The sequence below is a fragment of the Canis lupus genome, chromosome 14 (genome assembly GCF_048164855.1).
Source record: "Canis lupus baileyi chromosome 14, mCanLup2.hap1, whole genome shotgun sequence".
In the NCBI taxonomy this organism is placed as follows: domain Eukaryota; kingdom Metazoa; phylum Chordata; class Mammalia; order Carnivora; family Canidae; genus Canis; species Canis lupus.
This window is the reverse complement of record NC_132851.1, coordinates 26277178-26296062: the sequence shown is the minus strand read 5'-3', so window position 1 is coordinate 26296062 and position 18885 is coordinate 26277178. Positions and strand designations below refer to the sequence as shown.

Below are 18885 nucleotides of genomic sequence, written 5' to 3'. Positions count from 1 at the left end.
AGGAATACACAAAGGAATGATAATGCCTGGCCTGTGGGGGAGTTCTGAAGCCTGAATGAGCCTCTGGCACATGCTAGGTGTCCCCCTTCCCGGGCCCTGTGAATTTGTCTCTTCACCGTTAGAGATCCTCACCTGCCACCCTGAGAAAGCGTTCCTGGCAATTAAGACCAATGGACACCTAGACAAAGAGAGGCTTTAAGAGTACGACTGACCTAGAGAGAAAGGAGACACCTGCTCCATTTTCCCTTAACAACACTTAACAAAAGTAGGTCTTTGTCTTTCCTAATTGCACATTGGGGAAAAGCAGTATCAATTTAAATGTAACACGTTTCAACCAAGGGATAGGCTATTTCTATCCCAGGTCTAACATAATGATTCCCAAGAAGCCACAAACCTACTGATTTAATTATTTGAAGAAAATTTCTAAAGTTGAGACAGGCTTTAATTTAGTCTCCATTATCATTTTCCTGGATCCAGAAGCAGGCAGAGTGAGAAACAGAATGAGCAGCCTTTGTCCAGAAGAAAAGAGAAGTTTGTCTTGTTCTTTCACTGTCAACAACAGGCTGTGTATACTTGGGCACATTGTGTCTCCTCTCTGGGGCTTCACTTCTGGATTTACCAAATCTGGAAATTAGCTACATGAGAGGATCTCCAGAGCACATGTCTAGAGGAAACACTGGGTTAATATTGAGATACAATTTTACACTTGGGAAAACAAAAAGTAGCCATTGTTATAAAACAACAAACTGTATCTTGATTATGTTGGATTATGTCAAAGAGTGACTATAAAGAGAGCTTGTTCTTAGCCATCACCCACTCCCTCTCAAGTCCAAAGGAAACGTATCTGAGTTTTGAGAATGATGTGTGTGTGTGTTGTATGCATGAGTGTGACTTCGATTGTTTATCACAATTTGGAATGGACTAATTGTTGAAAAAATACTGATTATATGATTATTTTATTATTTCCATATCTCAGATTAAAGGATAAAGATGATCAGAATTTTATTTATTTATTTGTTTTTTTAGTTTAAATTCAATTTGCCAACATATTGTATAACACTCAGTACTGATCAGGATTTTAGATACAGATGTCCCCCACTTTGCAAAGTCCGTGATACACCACTTTGCTTTTATGGAAGGCCTACATTAACACCTGTTTTCACTAGCCAAAAGAAATCTGAAGAGTGTTTTTGCTTTTATGAAAAAAGGGCTAAATGTGAAAATAGCATTCTGGATTTCTTTGTAGCAGCCATTATAGAGGCAGCCATACCCTAAGCAGGGAAAGGCCCCCCGCCTCCTTCCAGCTCTGTCCCCTAGAACTACATTCACATCTCAGCATCAAGTTGCCAGAACTTTGACCTATATCCATGAGCATTTGAGCTTTATCTCAATTTATTTTATGCATCTGTTAGCAAAATGTGTCCTATGGTATGAGAAAAGCCTAAGAGGTGATTTTTGGGGTTTCTTTCTGAGAGTGGGGCAAACCTGTATTGAGTTCTTCTACACATGCAAGGTATTGTACAAAGGATTTTATTTAGAATTTTACACTTACTTCTCAATGGCCACTAAATAAATTGACAGAGAATATCTCAATTACCCTCTGCAACATTTCTCTCCTGAGATTTTCAGGGTGGTGAATGTTATTACTTATTAAACTCACAAGTCAATTCCCAAGTAATAAGATACTGCTTTTTGCCATGGAGGCCCAAGTTAATGGACCAATAATGGGCTAGCTTCGGTTTAAAGTTAGCAACAGGGAACTGGAAATTTATAATTCGACATACACTGTGCCACCTTTCTTATATATGGGAAGGAAATTGGTATTTATTGACTTCCTACAATGTGCTGATTTTCTTCTGATTTAATATTTTAAATAGCTCACATTACTGACACATAGTAACTGTTCAATAAATGCTTACTGAGTTAATAAGTTAATTAGTTAATTTGTCTTCACGTATTATAAATGAGGACATTGTGGCACCTAGAGGCAGTATGTAGTAGAGGTAGGATTCAGGTGTGCCTAATGTCACGTCCAGTTCTTTCTCTTCTTGTTTATACCTCTTGGTTTCTAGAATCCATTCTTAACTTCTCAGTAGCATAGTGCATAGCACATGATCTCCATGTGCCTCAACATTTTTTTTTTTTCAGCTAAAATCATCTTTAAAATCTGAGTTGCCTCTCAAGCCGAATGTTACCATTTGCAAAGACACCTGCAGGGATGACAGGATAGAGCAGTAAATAAGGAAAAAAAAAGTGAAAGAAGTAGGTTAATATCGGTCAATTGGCAGAAGCCCCCCATTTCCCCACCATCCTGGTTTTTAAACTTAGTGACGTTTATTATAAGATTAATCCTTTTATGAACAGTGTGCAACTATAAATATCGAGGATAGTGTTGGTGGGAAACCAATAAAAGCAAAATTAATCTACTGAAGCCAGGAGCAAGAGACTGAATTCACGAAATAATGTCATACTTTTCATGAATGGGCCTATGTGGCATTGGCAATATGAGAGCAGCTTTCTCCTGAGACCTTGTGAGAATCAGCCATCATCCATCTCTGGATGTAGGATATTTTAACAGCTTTAATTATTATTTAAAATCAGTAATGTAAATAAATTACAGAATTTGAAGAAGGAAAATGAGAGCTTATAGTGGTGATGTGCCCTCCCTGGATAATCTGGTTAGAAGACAGAGTATAAATCCCATTCTTTCTCAGTGCTAACCATTTGCCAATTCTTTTTTTTCCTCAAGATTTATTTATTTATTTTACAGAGAGAGAGAGAGTGTGTGCACACAGGTGCATGACTTGGGAGAAGAGCAGAGGGAGAGAATCTTCAAGCAGACTCCCCACTGAGCCAAACATGGGGCTCAAGCTCAGGATCCATGAGATCATGCCGAGTTGAAACTAAGAGTTGGATGCTTAATGGTCTGAGCCACCCACATGCACCTATTTTTTTTTTCATTCAAAAAATGTAGAATAAGTTATAGAGCTATTTTTTTGTTGTTTGATTTTGAAATTGATATTTTTAAAAAGATTTTCTTTATTTATTCATGAGAGACACAGAAAGAGAGGCAGAGACAGAGGCAGACGGAGAAGCAGACTCACTGCAAGGAGCCTGATGTGGGACTTGATCCCAGGACCTCAGGATCATGCCCTGGGCCAAAGGCAGGCACTCAACCACTGAGCCACCCAGGCATCCCTGAAATTGATTTTCTTTAAAAAAAATTTTTTTTTTATTGGAGTTCAATTTGCCAACATTTAGCATAACACCCAGTGCTCATCCCGCCAAATGTCCCCTTCAGTGCCCATCACCCAGTCACCCCAACCCCCTGCCCACCTCCCTTTCCACTACCCCTTCTTCATTTCCCAGAGTTAGGTGTCTCTCATGCTTTGTCACCCTCACTGATATTTTCACTCACTTTCTCTTCTTTCCCTTTATTCCCTTTCACTAATTTTTATATTCCCCAAATGAAAGAGACCACATAATGTTTGTCCTTTTCCGATTGACTTATGAAATTGATTTTCTGATGATGAATATAAATTAGTAATTTAGTTCTAAGTGAACACTTAGAAAACCGAAACACATCAGTAATTAAATAAAGTCAATCAGAATGCAATAGTTTGGATATAATCATTGTTAGGATGTTGCTATACTCAACAGAAATTTGGGCAATAAATATGGCTGAGCACTTCACAGAAGAGAAATTCCAGTAAGTATTTAAAAATGGTAATAGACTATGCTCAAACCCACTGGTTGTTCAGGAAATTGAAAGTAAAATGAAACAAATAGCAAATTGAAAATTAAATTAATTAAAAATGACATAGGAGACATAGCTAAAGAAAATATCAAGGAACTAGAACATAAAATCAAGGAAATTATCCAGAATACAGTACAGAGTGAAGGGAGCAGAAACATCTACTCTCTAGAAAATGTGCCAAGTATTCTCTCTCCCAGGATTTCCTTTCTCTTTATGTACCTTGCCTGAATGATCTAGCTGTAAAGCCATTCACTGAGACAAAGCAACTAGACAGGAGGAGTGACCAGGAAGAGGTGCATCCATGCAGGAGGGGGCTGCAGTATTGATGAAGAGACCTTTAAGCAAGGTGAGGAAGGGACAACTGTGGAGGGGTGTCAGTACCTGAGCCAGGTGAGGTCATTCTTGCATGAGAGTGACCCAGAATGGGAGGATTTGACATGGTGAGCCAGACCAAGGCAGGGTGGGGAGGGCATCTGTGCATGTGAATGCATAGAGGTAAGGATGGAAAATTAACTACTCAAAGGAGGATCGAAGAAACTAGAAGCTTAATTTTAAAAAAGATTTTATTTTATTTTTTATTCAGCAGAGAGAGAGAGAGAGAGAGCACAAGCAGGGAGAGGGAGAAGCAGGCTCCTCACTGAGCAGGGAGCCCAAAACAGGGCTCGATCCCAGGACCCTGGGACCATGACCAGAGCCGAAGGCAGACGCTTAACAGACTGAGCCACCCAGGCTTCCCGAACAAGAAGTTTATTAAGGAGAACCGTAGTCAAAACTTTTTTTGTTGGAGAAAGGAGTTACAAATACAAAAAGAGAGAAAACTAGGACAAACTCTGGGCTATAGGATTAGAACTGGAGGTACCATAATTTTACTCATTTGCTATTGCTGCTTTAACAAATTACCACATACTTTGTGACTCCCAACAACACAGATTTATTATTTTCCAGTTCTGTAAGTTATAAATCCAACACAGGTACCAATGGGCTCCAGTCAAGGTGCTGGAAGGGCTGCCTTCCTTTATGGAAGTGCTGGGTTTGATCCCCCTCCCTGCCTTTTCCAGGTCCTCTAAGCTGTCTGCATTCCTTGGTTTGGGACCTCTTCCTCCATCTCAAGGATAGCCTGAGGGGTGTAATTATCATATTGCATGGCTCTGACCTTTTCTGCCACTTTTAAGACTTTTTTGGGATTACATTGGACCAAGCACGATAATTGAGGACAACCTTCCTACTTTAAGAGCAGATAATTGGCAACTTAACTCCATCTACTGCTTTTATCCCCCTTTTCCAAATAAGATAATGTTCACAATTCCAGGGATTAGAATATGGACATCTGTGAAGGGCCATTATGTTGCCTACCAGAGATGGGGACTAATGGTTTTCAATATATATAAACAGAGAAGTATATATAGTTGTTAATGTGTCTATGTGTGTTTCTATTTATAACCTATATGTGTGTATGTATATACAACTCCCTCATTAATCCCTAGTTTTGTCACTGGGTGATCCTGGGACCAATGACATCCTGATAGCAATGACTACACATAAACACAGATCTTGACTTCTATTTAACATTCTCTATCATAAAGAAACAGGGCTCCTTGGAGAGATGGCTGATCCAGAGCTAGGGCATAAAACGTTTAAGATGAGTATAGTATGCCTTATATGTCAGAAAGCAAGAGAAGTACTCCAAGAATGATGGGATGTGCTGAGAGGACACAGAAGCCAGCTTGAAAGGGCCCCTTCTGGCCAAACTGGAGAAGCTGGAACATTAAAATAAATAATGATCGTAGCACATTACAACCCACTGAATGAGACAGGAAACCATGACTCTGCAGAGGTATTATTTAGCAAGTGAATACATCAAAACTTTGATGAGGGAAGGACTATGTATGCAGTTTTAAACTATTCCCTTCAAAATATGTATTAATTTTACAAGACAAACAGTAACTTTAGATCAGAGAAGCAGATGATACCACGTAGCACTGCCTGGGCATCTATTTTATTTGGCTACGCAGCTGCAGGGACCTTACTTACACTAACCTCATGCAAGCCCCTCAAGCAAGCACCTTCCCTAGATAACAGCCTGGAGAGCACAAGCAAACGTACATTCCTGATATGATCCCCCCAAAGCCTTTTGATATACAGCCTTCCCTACTCTTTCAAGGCCTTTCCCTGTGTGCCCCTTAAAGAAGACCCCCATGGAGCTTACCAAAATCCTGGGGCTCCTTTTGGTTTGAATTTATCAATGTAGAACCTACCCAGGGACCCTCACAAATGCATGTGCCCCAGGTCTGCATCTCTCTGCCTGCACCTGCCTTCACCTCCCCACGTGGCCCTTCGAGATGTGCCATGTACTTCCTCCACGACCTCTGAGTAATAAACTTTTGTATCTCACTTTCTCTTGTGCTCTTTTGCTGAACCACAGCTCATTTAGCACCCCAGGATTCTACTTAACAAACGTTAATGTAACAAATCATAACAGTAACTCTGTGGGAAAGTCATTATAGGAAGTGACCTCAAGCCCAACTGTTAACCCCAACTGTTCCCACGAGTGCAAATGACAAAGACTTCTCTAGACTATTAGTCAGTAAAAGATGGCAAACATATTACTAGATAAATGAACAAAAGCCCTGATTTGGAAGGCAAATAAACATCAGTAGATTATCTGTGTGTCTCTTTTAATGCAGGAAATCAAAATTGAAAGAAGATGTCATAATGATAGACCATTAGAAATCAACAAATTAGAAAATGTTAAAACCTGCCAGCATCAAGTATAAGCAAGAATTTGGAGAAATGAGAACTCATCTAAAACTCTAATATATAAATTTGTAGCAAATCACTAGAATATTATTTGGTAAATAAAGTTATGAAGTAGAAAGGTTTTATATCCTAGAGCCTCATAATTTCACTTTTAGGTATAGAAGTATATGGAACTTTGAATATGTATGAGTCTCCAGTTAATCCTGGAGAATCCAGTTAATACTGGAGAATTCCACTGATGTTGAAGAGTCTTTCAATGTATAGCCTAAATGTACACTGAAAGAAGAATGGATATATTAATTAAATATATTCGCACAGTAGAATACTGTTCAGTTGTAAAAAAATGAATTGTAGCTACATTTTTCAGACAGATGCATTTTTAAAAAGATTTGTCCATTTATTTATTTGACTTAGAGAGAGAACATGAGCAGAAGAAGGCAGAGGGAAAGAGTGATTTCCGAGCAGACCCTGAGCTGAGCGCAGAGCCCTATTCGGGGCTGAATTCCACAACCTATGAGATCACCAGCTGAGTGGAAATCAGGAGTTGGTCACTCACTCCACTGACTGAGCCACCAGGTGTCCCAACATGGATACATTTTCAAAACACAACATGGAATAAAAAAGCAAGTTGTGCAAGACTAACCACAGCTTGATAAAATTACATCAAGTTAAAAAACAAAGACAACAAAGAATTATATATTTCATGCATATATAGGTATGTGGCCCTATTATTAAGAAAATCATGGAAATAGGGGTGCCTGGGTGGCTCAGTCAGTTAAGCGTCTGCATTTGGCTCAAGTCATGATCCTGGAGTCTTGGGGTGGAGCCCCGAGTCAGGCTCCCTGCTCAGTGGGGAGTCTGCTTCTCCCTCCCCCTCTGCCCTTTCCCCTTGCTCATGCTTGCTCTCCCTCAAATAAATAAATAAAATATTTTTTAAAAAGAAAATCAAGGAAATAGAAGAATTCCATTTTTGATTCATTAAACAATACAAATTAAAATAAACATTATATCAAGGACTGGTGAAGATAGGGAAATGGGCATATTTACTAAGAGGGATTGGATTACTGCAATATTATTGAAAAGTAATGTGGTAATATTTACTAAAATAAAAATATATACTCTGATTAAGAAACTGTATTAATCAGGGATGCCTGGGTGGCTCAGAGGCTGAGCATATGCCTTTGTGTCAGGGCGTGATCCCAGTCTGGTGATCGAGTCCTGCATTGTGCTCCCTACAGGGAGCCTCCTTCTCCCTCTAGGTCTCTGCCTCTCTCTCTCTCTCTCTCTCTCTTTCTCTCTGTCTCTCATGAATAAATAAATAAAATCTTTAAAAAAAAAAAGAGAAAAGGAATTGTCTGATCAGAGCTGATCCCCTTACAAAATACCTCTAAATAAATATATCTGTGCAAAGATGCATCCCTATTTGTGTCAACAACAAAGTGGAAGTAACCAAAATGCCCATGAATTGAGGAATGGCTGAATACACTGTGGTATATCCATTCTTTGCAAAGTTATCTAGCTATTAAAAAAACTGAATTAGACTTTGAGAGATAGTGATATTTAGTTAGATGAAAGTAAAAAATGCCAGAATAATGTAATCTAAAATGATCCCACTTTTGTAAATAATTGAATTGTAAAATGATAACCTTAGTCCTAAGCATTTGTGCATATGAATGTATAACTTGTCTGTGGGGAAAGAAATGGATTAATGCATATCAATATGCTAAACTTTGTGACCTTGAGAGCTGGAAATGAAAATGAGTTGCCATGCTATTATTAATTTTTAAATACAATCTTGCATTGTTTCACTGGTTCAAAAGAGAGGATGTTACTTTGATTTTATGAAAAATAAAGGAAAAAAATTTTAATTTTAATAATTCATCTCCACAGGGGACATTTGGAATATTTAATTTCCAAAGTGTATTCTAGGAAACTATATTTTATAATAAATTTAAAGAATTCTCTTTTCCAATAAGTTTGGTAATATGGGATAAAAAAAAGTTTAAGGTAATTTTTTTTACTAAATTATTTATCAAATCACTTAATAATTTTACTTGTGATGTGAATTTCTGAGATGAGGGTTTCACTTGTAGAATTTCTTAAACATTTTGACAACTTAGAATATCTCAGGGAACTATCACTTTATAAAACCAATTTTCTGAAATAATGTGCTAATCCAACTCCCCAGACATAACTAATCTCAACATGAGGTCCAATTCTTTCCAATTTTTTTGCTAGCATTTTTACATAGTGTAGATTATATGGTACCCATAACTTTCACATCTTTTTATTTGTAATGCCTTGTCATAGACATTGTTTTATCACTGGGTAATTTTTATAGACATCAGTTATTATAATTTAGTGAGAATTCCAACATAAATGTTTATGAAAAAATGTAACCAACAAAATCCTATATTAGTAATGGAAGATAGTAAAGAATATGATTAACCTATAATTCATGTACTTGTATGGTTCACACTAAAAGCTTTAAAGGGACTGACCAGAGATGATGGATATCTGGAAACAGGAGAGAAGGCATCATGGAGGAGACAATTTTTTTTTTAAAAGATTTTATTTATTTGTTTGAGAGAGTAAGAGCACAGGGCTCCCACTGAGTAGGGAGCCAGACACAGAACTCCATTCCAGGACCCCTGGATCATGACGCTAGCTGCAGATGCTTGACCAGCTGAGCCACTCGGGCACCGCTGAGGGAAAGGAATTTGAAGACAGGATCAAGGCAGCTCTGGCTCAGATTAGAGAAAGTCGAATATCCTGATAAGACAAGAGCTTGCTCAGGACCAGGACTATAGCTTTTATTAAGAGAGGACTGGTTTATATAGAAATCACAAATGTGACTTACGGGTGAGATCCCATTCTACAGAATTCTGTAGAAGGAAGCAATGCTTATTATGACCGTTAAATCCGGGTTGTGGTAACTGAGGCCTGTAATAAAAAAGATTTATGTTTCTAAATACATTCTAAATACAATGGATTGTCTTCACTGTTCCCCTACAAATCCCTTGTTCATGGAAATGGCTGTCCACCGAAAAGAAACCTGAGAGCCTATCTGGAGTCAGTTCAGGCTGCTATGACAGTGTACCATAGCCTGGGTGGCTTAAATAATGGAACTTCCTTTGCTCAGTGTTCTGGTGGCTGGAAATCCAAGGTCAAGATGTCTGTAGACCCTGTGTCTGGTAAGGGCCCCCTTCCTGATTCAGAGAGAGCTGTCTTCTTCCTGAGTCCTCACAGTCAGAGAGCAGATGACAGAGAGCAAGGGCAAGCTCCTGTGCCTCTTCTTCTAAGGGCACTAATCCCATTCATGAAGGCTCCAGTGCATGACCTAATCGTCATTCAAAGGGCCCTCCTCCTAATACCATTACACTGAGAATTAGGATTTCAACATAAGAATTGTGAGGGTGGGAGGTGGGAACAAACACTCAGTTCATAACAAAGTCACTCCAATAATTCAACTGGAAGCTGCATAAACCCTTATGTGAGTAATAACAAGTACTAACATTTTTAGAGTAACTTACAAACACCAGTCATATATATTATCTAATCTTATCTATTTAACCCATCTGTGAGAATTGGGTATCACTATCTAAATATTATAAATAAAGAAATTGAAACTCAATGAGCTCAAATAATTTGTCTGAAGTCACAGAGTGAACTAGTGAGTGAGCTCGATTTATACCCAGATGTGTCATCTCATGTTTGTTCTGCTGCACCATACTCCTTCCTCAGTATCAGGCACTCTGACAATAAAGACAGAGGATATTAGTACGTTTAATTTGTTAATTTGTTCATTCTTGATTTTTTTTTCATTCTTGAGTTTTTAAAGTGGAATTGTTTCTTTTATTAGTTGGGGGATCTCTTCACATACTTAAAAAAAAAAACATTGGTGGCATATTTCCATGCCATCGTGTATTGGAGAATATGTTTCCTTTGTCAGAAACATGAAAGGTAATTGGCATAGGTGTCAAGATTTGGTGTTACAACCTTCTTCCCTTAAAAGCCATCAGTTGTCACCCCTTACATTCTAACTTCTGATGTAGTGAAGTCTGAGCCAGATTGACTTGTGTTCTTTTGCTGGTAACCTGTTTTTCTCCCCTCCTAACTGAGTACTTGTTAAAATTTCCTTTATCCTGCTATATCATAAATTTTGCCAGGATCCATTTCCATCAGTCCTTTTTCACTCATGTCATCAGAGAAGCAAAAACTGTTTTGTCTTTACTTTCTAATCTAATTACTTATTGGGATTTTAAATGATTTTATCTTTGTGGGTTTTTAAAAAAGTTTTTATTTATTTATTCATGAGAGACACAGAGAAAGAGAGGCAGAGACAGAGGCAGAGGGAGAAGCAGGCTCCATGTAGGGAGCCCGATGTGGGACTCGATTCCAGGACCACAGGATCACCTCCTGAGCTGAAGGCAGATGCTCAGTTGCTGAGACAGAAGATATTAGTGTCCCACGATTTTATCTTTGATACCTACATCCCAGTTACTTTGATTTTATTTTTCCTTGTGAACACTTGTTATGTTCAGGTGAGACCTTCTTTCTCTACCCTCCATATCTACCATTTTTGCTGTTATTTTTCTCACTTTTTATTATTTTTCTTTGAGTTTGAGTTCTCAGTTTATCTTTTTATTCGACAAGCATTTATTAAGTGTTACTCCATGTCACTCATTGTTCTACAACTTTTGGATACAAGTATGAGCAAAAGGAACCAAAATTCTTATCTTTGTGTAATTTATAAGAAAAAACAGAGAATATTTTAGATAGAGATAAATAATTTGGAGATAAATACGCAGGCAAGTGAATGCCAGGAGTGGGGGAAGTTGAATGTTTAGACAATGAGACAGCAAGATCTTTCTTTCTTTTTTTAATTAAAAAAATATTTTAAATTTAAATTCAATTTGCCAACATATAGTATAACACTCCAGTGCTCATCCCATCAAGTGCCCTCCTCAGTGCCTGTCACCCAGTTACCCCAACCCCCCCTCCCCTTCCACAACCCTTTGTTCGTGTCCCAGAGTTAGGAGTCTCTCATGGTTTGTCTCCCTCTCTAACTTTTCCCCACTCGGAAAGCAAGATCTTTCTAAGAAACTTTGGAGTGAAGAGTAAGCCAAGTGGGTGTCTGAAAGAAGAGCACATGAGGTAGAACAAGTAGATGGACAACGATGCTGCCTACCCACGTGTTCAAGGAAAAGCAGACCTCAGTGTTCCCAGTCTACAATATGACAAGGGGAATAGCAGGGAATGAGGCCAGTGTGGTCATGTAAAACCAAGTCATATGAGGCCATATGGGTCATAGTAAGAACTGTGGCATTTGCTCTAAAAAGGAAAGCCTGTGAAGAGTTTTGAGCAAAGAAGTAGCATGAGTTGATCTGCTTTTTCATAGAATCACTCTACCTGCTGTGAATAGGGCCAAAGGCAAAAGAAGAGATATCAGTGAAGGCTATTGTCATAGTCCCAGTGAGAGGTGACGGTGACTTGGACCAGAATGATAGGGGAGGAGGTGATTAGATGTAGTTGGACACAATATATGTCAAAGGTTGAGTTAGTTAAAACTTTCTGATGGATTGGATATGAGAACATAGATTTTTGTCCTGGGCGACTAGAAGGACAGAGTTAAATTTCAATAAGGAGAAAATCCAGAAGTAGGGAAAAGATATCAGAAACATATTTGGAAGTATGTTATTTATGTGATTTTCAAGGGGTGTGGCTTATTTTTGCTCAAGATTTTATTTATAAGATTCAGACATGTTAACAAACGTAGCTGTAGTTAATATATTTTCACTGATCTATACCAGGGGTTGGCAAACTTTTTCTGTGAAGAGAAGATAATAAAAAATTCTGGTTTTGCAGACCAGATGGTCTTTACTGCAACAACTCAACTGTGTCATAGCGTGAAAAGAGCCATTGCCATTATATAAAAGAACGAGCATGGCTGCATTCCAATAAAATGTATTTGCAAAAATAGGCAATGGGCCAGATTTGGTCCATGGGCTGTAATTTGCTGACCTCCTCATCTATAGTATCCAACTGAGTGATGATACCACAATTTGTTTATCCATGTTACTGCTGATGGGCATTTGGAATTTTCATCTTGGAGCTATTGCAAACAATGAACCTTCCTGAGCATGTTTTTTTGGTGTCCAAGTGCTTGCTTATATTTCTATTTTATATATAAAAAGAAATGGAATTGCTGGGTCATAGGCATGTTAATTATCAATTTAAGATAATATACTGGTTTTCCAAAGCGATTCTAATAATTTAACTTTCACCATCTGCATTTGAGAATTCCCCTTGTTTCCCCACCTCACCATGAACTCGCTACTATCAGACTTTTTGTTTCAATGTCCTGGTGAGTGTTTAGTGGTACTTCATTTTGATTTCAATTTGTACCACATGATTGCTAATGAGGATGAACACTTTCATATGGTTTTTGGCCACAGACATCCTCTCTCCTATGGGGCTGGTTAAAGGATTGTGCACATATTCCTATCGGGCTGTCTTTTTTCTCATTATTTTGTAGAGTTCATTATAAATTCTGCTTCTAGGTTGCAATGACATTTACCCAAGTATTCACTTTTTTTTAATGTTCTTTATTCATTCTTAGATTTCTCAGCTTCTATATGGAATACATTTCTTGTGCATTAAATGAACACATCTTTTTTGTGTTTCTACCATATAGTTCTGCTAGTGATGAATTTCTTAAGTTTCTGTTTGAGTGAAAATATCTTAAATTCACATTAATTTTCAAAAGGTCTATTTTTCTAAATATAATATTTTAGGTTGTCTACCATTTTCTTTTAGCACCTTAAGGAAAGCATTCCTTTGTCTGCTGGTTTCTATAGATTCTGTTGATAAATCATCTATCTATCTTATGGCTGCTCACTGGGGAGTAATAGATCTTTCCTTTCCCTCTGTTACTAACTGCTGAGTTTTAAAAAATCTTTGTTCTTGGTTTTAGCAGTTTTGTTTTAATGTTCCTAGGTGTGGCATATATATATATATATTCATCCTGCATGGATGTCTAAGGCATCTGAAATTACTGGCTTAATTTCTCTTGCCATTTTTGAGGAATTTATAATACTTTTTGCCTTATTGCCTCACTTCCCTTTCTTTCTGGGTCTCCAGTTATCTATTATAAGACTTCCTTATTAGATTGTCTAGGTATGTTATAATCTGTATATTCATTCATTTGTCTTTATAAGCTTCATTCTTGATATTTTCTTTGAGTTAACTAATTCTGCTTTTGGCTTTGTCTAATTTGTTCTTTAACACACAATACATTATAATTTTTAGTTATATACTTGTTTCATATTTAGAATTTCAATTTGATTCTTTTTATAGTTTCCAAGGCCCTGTCAAATTATCAAACGTGTCTGTTATTAACTTGAAAATATTTAGCAGAGTTGTTTTGTTTTAATCTGTGCTTTATAGGGCAGCCCAGGTGGCTCAGCAGTTTAGCACCTGCCTTCAGCCTGGGACGTGATCCTGGAGTCCTGGGATCGAGTCCCACATCAGGCTCCCTGCATGGAGCCTGCTTCTCCCTCTGCCTGTGTCTCTGCCTCTCTCTGTGTCTCTCATGAATAAATAAATAAATATTTATAAATAAATAAATAAAGTCTAAAAAATAATCTGTACTTTATAGCTTTATTATGTGGATCACCTCTGGATTCGTTTTTGTTATTTGTTGCTCCTCTTGATTCTATGTCATATTATCTTGCTTGTGGATTGTGTGTGTTGTTTTTCAGTTTCATAAATATTTTTTCCAATTTTTTTCTAGGTTTTCTCTGGAGGAGGTTAGTCTGAACCACATAGTTTGAAATTCAGGAAGTATAATTTCTGACTCTTCCCTTTTTTAGAAATTATTATTGCTTTTTTTTTTTTTTTTTTTTTTTAGTTTTCTTGCCATCTTTTACATCACTCATCTGCATTTTCATCTCTTCTTAATAACTTTTATCTCCCCCTGTCTTTATTGTGGTGATCTGCTTCTGTTCCAGAGTGGCAATGTTTTCTTACATTCTCCTGAAAATACCAAACTAGATCTGAAATTTTCCTAAGTTTGTTACTCCTCTGAGTCTTCAGGACCAAGTTCCTTTGTTTTATCCTACAATTTACCCAAAAAGTTATTAACATTGCTCTTTCTGTTTGTTATCTAAGGAGAAGATCTTTGTAGACTAATTGACAGAGTTTGCAGATCACTATTATTTTGCTTTCTGTAAACTGCAAGTCTGGTCAGGCCTCAGACTGTGACCTATATATACCTGAATGGCAGCCTGTTGTGTACAACGTTTAGGCCAATTCTTAGTAGGCTTTCCTTGAGTAGGTTTTTTTTTTTTTTTTTTAATTTTTTTTTTATTTATTTATTTATGATAGTCACAGAGAGAGAGAGAGAGAGGCAGAGACACAGGCAGAGGGAGAAGCAGGCTCCATGCACCGGGAGCCTGATGTGGGATTCGATCCTGGGTCTCCAGGATCGCGCCCTGGGCCAAAGGCAGGCGCCAAACCGCTGCGCCACCCAGGGATCCCCTTGAGTAGGTTTTAATTAGGCTAACAGATCATTTCCTTGAATGCATACAAATGCAGAGTAAAAAACATGGTAAATCCTGGTATATATATATATAGAACTCCATCTAGTTCTCCCTATTTTTACCTTTCACCTCCTACTCACAACACCACTTAGGAGCCTTATACCTCCAGGATGCTGCACTACAGCCTGTTTGAGACTATGTGGTTAAGGTAGTCTAACCTTGACTATTTTAGCAAACTTTCTAAATGTCATATTCTTTATTTGTAAAATATTATACATGTAAACTTAACAGCACAACTGCTGACACTTAGAATCAAATAAATGTTAGCTATTGTTATTGTTAGTAGAAGTAAGGAGTCGTGCCATAGTAGTAAGGCTATTAATTTGCTGCCACTTGCTTCCCAGTCTGACACTAACCTGATGGATTTAATTAGAGATAACTTGATGAGATTATTGGTGTCTGAGGAGTAGACCAGTTTGTAGGCTCTTTGAAAGGCAGTACCAGTGCAATAAAGGGATTTATATCTTTTCTGATAGGAACAGTTTCATATGTTTGCTAAGGGTTGGACAATGGAAGAAGCAGAAAGCAGTCTCAAATGCTGATAGGTGTCCAACAGAATAAAAATGAGTGTAGTAGGCCAGGTGTAGTCAAAAAGGATGGGTAGGGACTGGTAAATCTGAGAGCACATGCTTAGCTTCAGCTTCAGCTATCAGACACTACACAGAAATGTGGGCTAAGTGATTTTCCCAGAAGGTTGGGATTTATAAATGAAGTCATATTTCATATTTATGTCATTTCATTTTTTTAAAGATCCATGACAGCAAACAATCTGTGTGGACTCTATGGGCTGTATATCACTCATGATATATTGTTTTCTAACTTAGAAAATAAAACCCACCACCTTGTCAATAACATCCTATGACCTGGCTCCAGAAATCCACTTTATCTTATGCCTCTTCTTGGTTTTGACCTTCCATTCTAGTAATTCCAAAGTGCTTCCCAAGAATCCTCTGACTAACTGCTAAGCTGTGGGCTTGCTAAATGGCCCTATTACAGTTTTTGTGCCAATTTGGGCACAGAGTTATCATGGCACTTGTTGCCCGGCTTTAAAACATCTGTTTCCATCATGCAATAGTTTCTTGAAGCTGAAGATCATTATTATCCACATCTTATCCCAGTGTCTAACACGTACTAGACCCTCAGATAACATTTGTTAAACTGAAATTAAATTTTTGAAACAACAGTGTGTTAGCAATATAGTCAGTCTTTGCAATAGAGAGAGTATGGAGGGCATAGTGCAGAACTCTTATCATTCACAGTTTTCTTTACTAATCATTTTTGGGTTTGAAGAACCAAAGATCTGTAGGACCCCCAAGGCCAAATATGCTCAAGAAACTTTTAATAGGCTTATTTCCCTATATTGTAATATTCAAATAGCAAAATTACTCTAATAATAGTGGCCATCACTATTATTTATTTGAGAGACTATGAAATGAAGTTCTTTGCTAAGTAGTTTGCAGGAAATATGTATTTCAATCTTCATGCCATCCATAAAAGGCAGATACTATCATTGTTCCCATTTACCAGGTGAAGAAATCGAGACTCAGAAGACTGTCCATGATGATGCAGCTAGAAATGGGATCCATACCCAGGTCTAACTCCCTCTCATTTCTTTATGCCACCTCACCAGTGCCAAGTGACGTCAGTGAACTATGGATGATTTTTTTTTTTTTTTTTGGCCCAGTGAACCTGTAACTCAGAAAGAATCCACACTGCTTTGTGATTTTCTCATGACAGTTTTGAAGAGGTGAAGAATCACAGTAGGATTAGAGGCACCTTGGATTAAAATGAGTACATTTGATTGCTCTGATTGTGCCTTTAAGCATTCTTTTGGTGTACAGATCCTTTTAGAAGAAGAAGCACTCTAATAGGGTGGTTTTTGAGAAATTGCCTCTCTCTGCCTGTGAATAAAAAATAAAGCAAGGACCCTGAAGTCATATATTCTTGGTTTCAAATCCCCACTCTGTCCTCTTAGGGATAGATTATATTCTTTCAGGCTTATTTTCCTTATATATAATAAAATAGAACTAATGATGCCCTGCTGGACTCACAAGTTTGTTATGACAACATGCATGGGAAAGAGCTTTTGAAATTGTAGGGCACTAAGCACACAGGAGGAGCAGTTACTTTGCAGAAATGACATTCCCCAAGCCATTTTATATAAAATGTGTTAACCTGGGGCAGGGCCTAGGTATATACTGTGTGGTTCTGCTTTGATAACAGCTCAGTGGTTCAAGTAACCATCAAACCAATGGAAATCAGGCTATTAACACCAGACATATGTAATATATTGAAATGGACTTTTTCTTTGCCAGGGATCTATAATCACACCTTATAAAAAGCAATATATATTTTTCAGCATGTTAATAAAATGCACATCGATGAGCAATGAAAAGCAAGAAGGCAATAACAGAAAGAGATATTAGACAGAAAAGCACATGTCTATGTGGATGGATGGAAGAAATTCAGTGTGCCTTTTATTAATACTTATGTAACGCTTACCCAAACTCATCTTTATTAGAATCTCAAGCCAGGTAGATCTTATTTCCATCATTCTAATGTCCACACAGTAAAGAGGAAATTCTACTCAGCTGAAAAGTGATACCAAGGAAAGGAAGCAGAGATTTTTCTTTGCATCCCCAGATGTTATGTGGACCAAACTCAGACCTTCTGATTTAAAGCTATTTTTTATCTGCAAATCTGCTTTACAAAAGAAAACCAACATCTCTCCCTCCTCCATGACCCTTTTACCAGGAAATAAGCAACTCATTTGTTATCAATTTAGTTTTCATAGATTCACTCCAAGAGAGTGTCCTGGGACTATGAGACTCTGTCTTATCATAGCAGATGTGATTTTGATAGCATTTAATAGCACAAGCGAGCCTCTCTCACCAAGGACCCCCTTGTTGACTGTTAATTAATAACTAGTGGATACTTCTGTGCAGTAAAGAAGCCAGTAGGTGACACACAGGACATAAAAGAATATTCTTATTAGGAAGGGAAAAAAAAGGGTAATCTGAAACATTTAAAATGAAGATAAAAATGATGATATTATATTTATTAAATAGTTCTGGCACCATAATAAGCACTTACATAAATCATTTACTTCGCCCAACATACTGTGAGGCACACAGTATTGTTAATCTCAGTTTTGCAGATGAGGATACTGAGGCAGAAAGAATTCAAGTAAATTTCTGAAGACTCCCAGCTGCAGAGGCAGAAAACAGACGAACTCTAATTTGAAAGTAATCAGCCATTCTTTCTCAGATAAACCTCGGTGCTGTTGGCCCTTGTTTACCATGAAGACAGAAGAAACCAAGGAGAAAGAAAGAAAGAGAAAGAAAGAAAAAGAAAGAAAGAAAGAAAGAAAGAAAGAAAGAAAGAAAGAAAGAAAGAAAGAAAGAAAGAAAGAAAGAAAGAAAGATCATCCCCAGCTGCCAGGAGCCACTTCCTATCTACATCACTTCCCCTTATCTCCCTACCTTATTCTACTTCCTAAGTCTACTTCCTAACCTTTCCACATTCTGACCACCTTCTACTTCCTGGGACATGAATTCACCTTTGTTTTATTGGTCTCCTTTTACTTCCTGCAACAAAAGCTCAGCTTTCCACTTGCAGGCCTTGTTCTACTTCCCTGGTCATTAGCTCACATCTCTTAACTGACCTTGATTTACTTCTGGGTTCTCCTAACTAGAATGATGTTTGGACGTAGAAAACAAAGAAGCAAAAGAATAAATCATTACCTTCATAGTTTTTACTTTGTAAGCA

General features: G+C 37.6%; 1 long non-coding RNA gene across 2 annotated transcripts in view; it reads right to left on the bottom strand.

Moving 5' to 3' along the window:
* Nucleotides 1-1574: 1574 nt before the first annotated feature.
* LOC140603401 (uncharacterized) overlaps nt 1575-18885 on the bottom strand; it is a 79322-nt gene continuing 62011 nt past the window's right edge. The window contains exon 6 of one of the 2 annotated variants that reach the window (XR_012006379.1): nt 1575-2210. This is a non-coding gene — a long non-coding RNA (uncharacterized lncRNA). Of the gene's footprint in view, nt 2211-16753; nt 17019-18885 lie in introns of those variants that run through there. The other variant, XR_012006378.1, reaches the window with a different exon arrangement.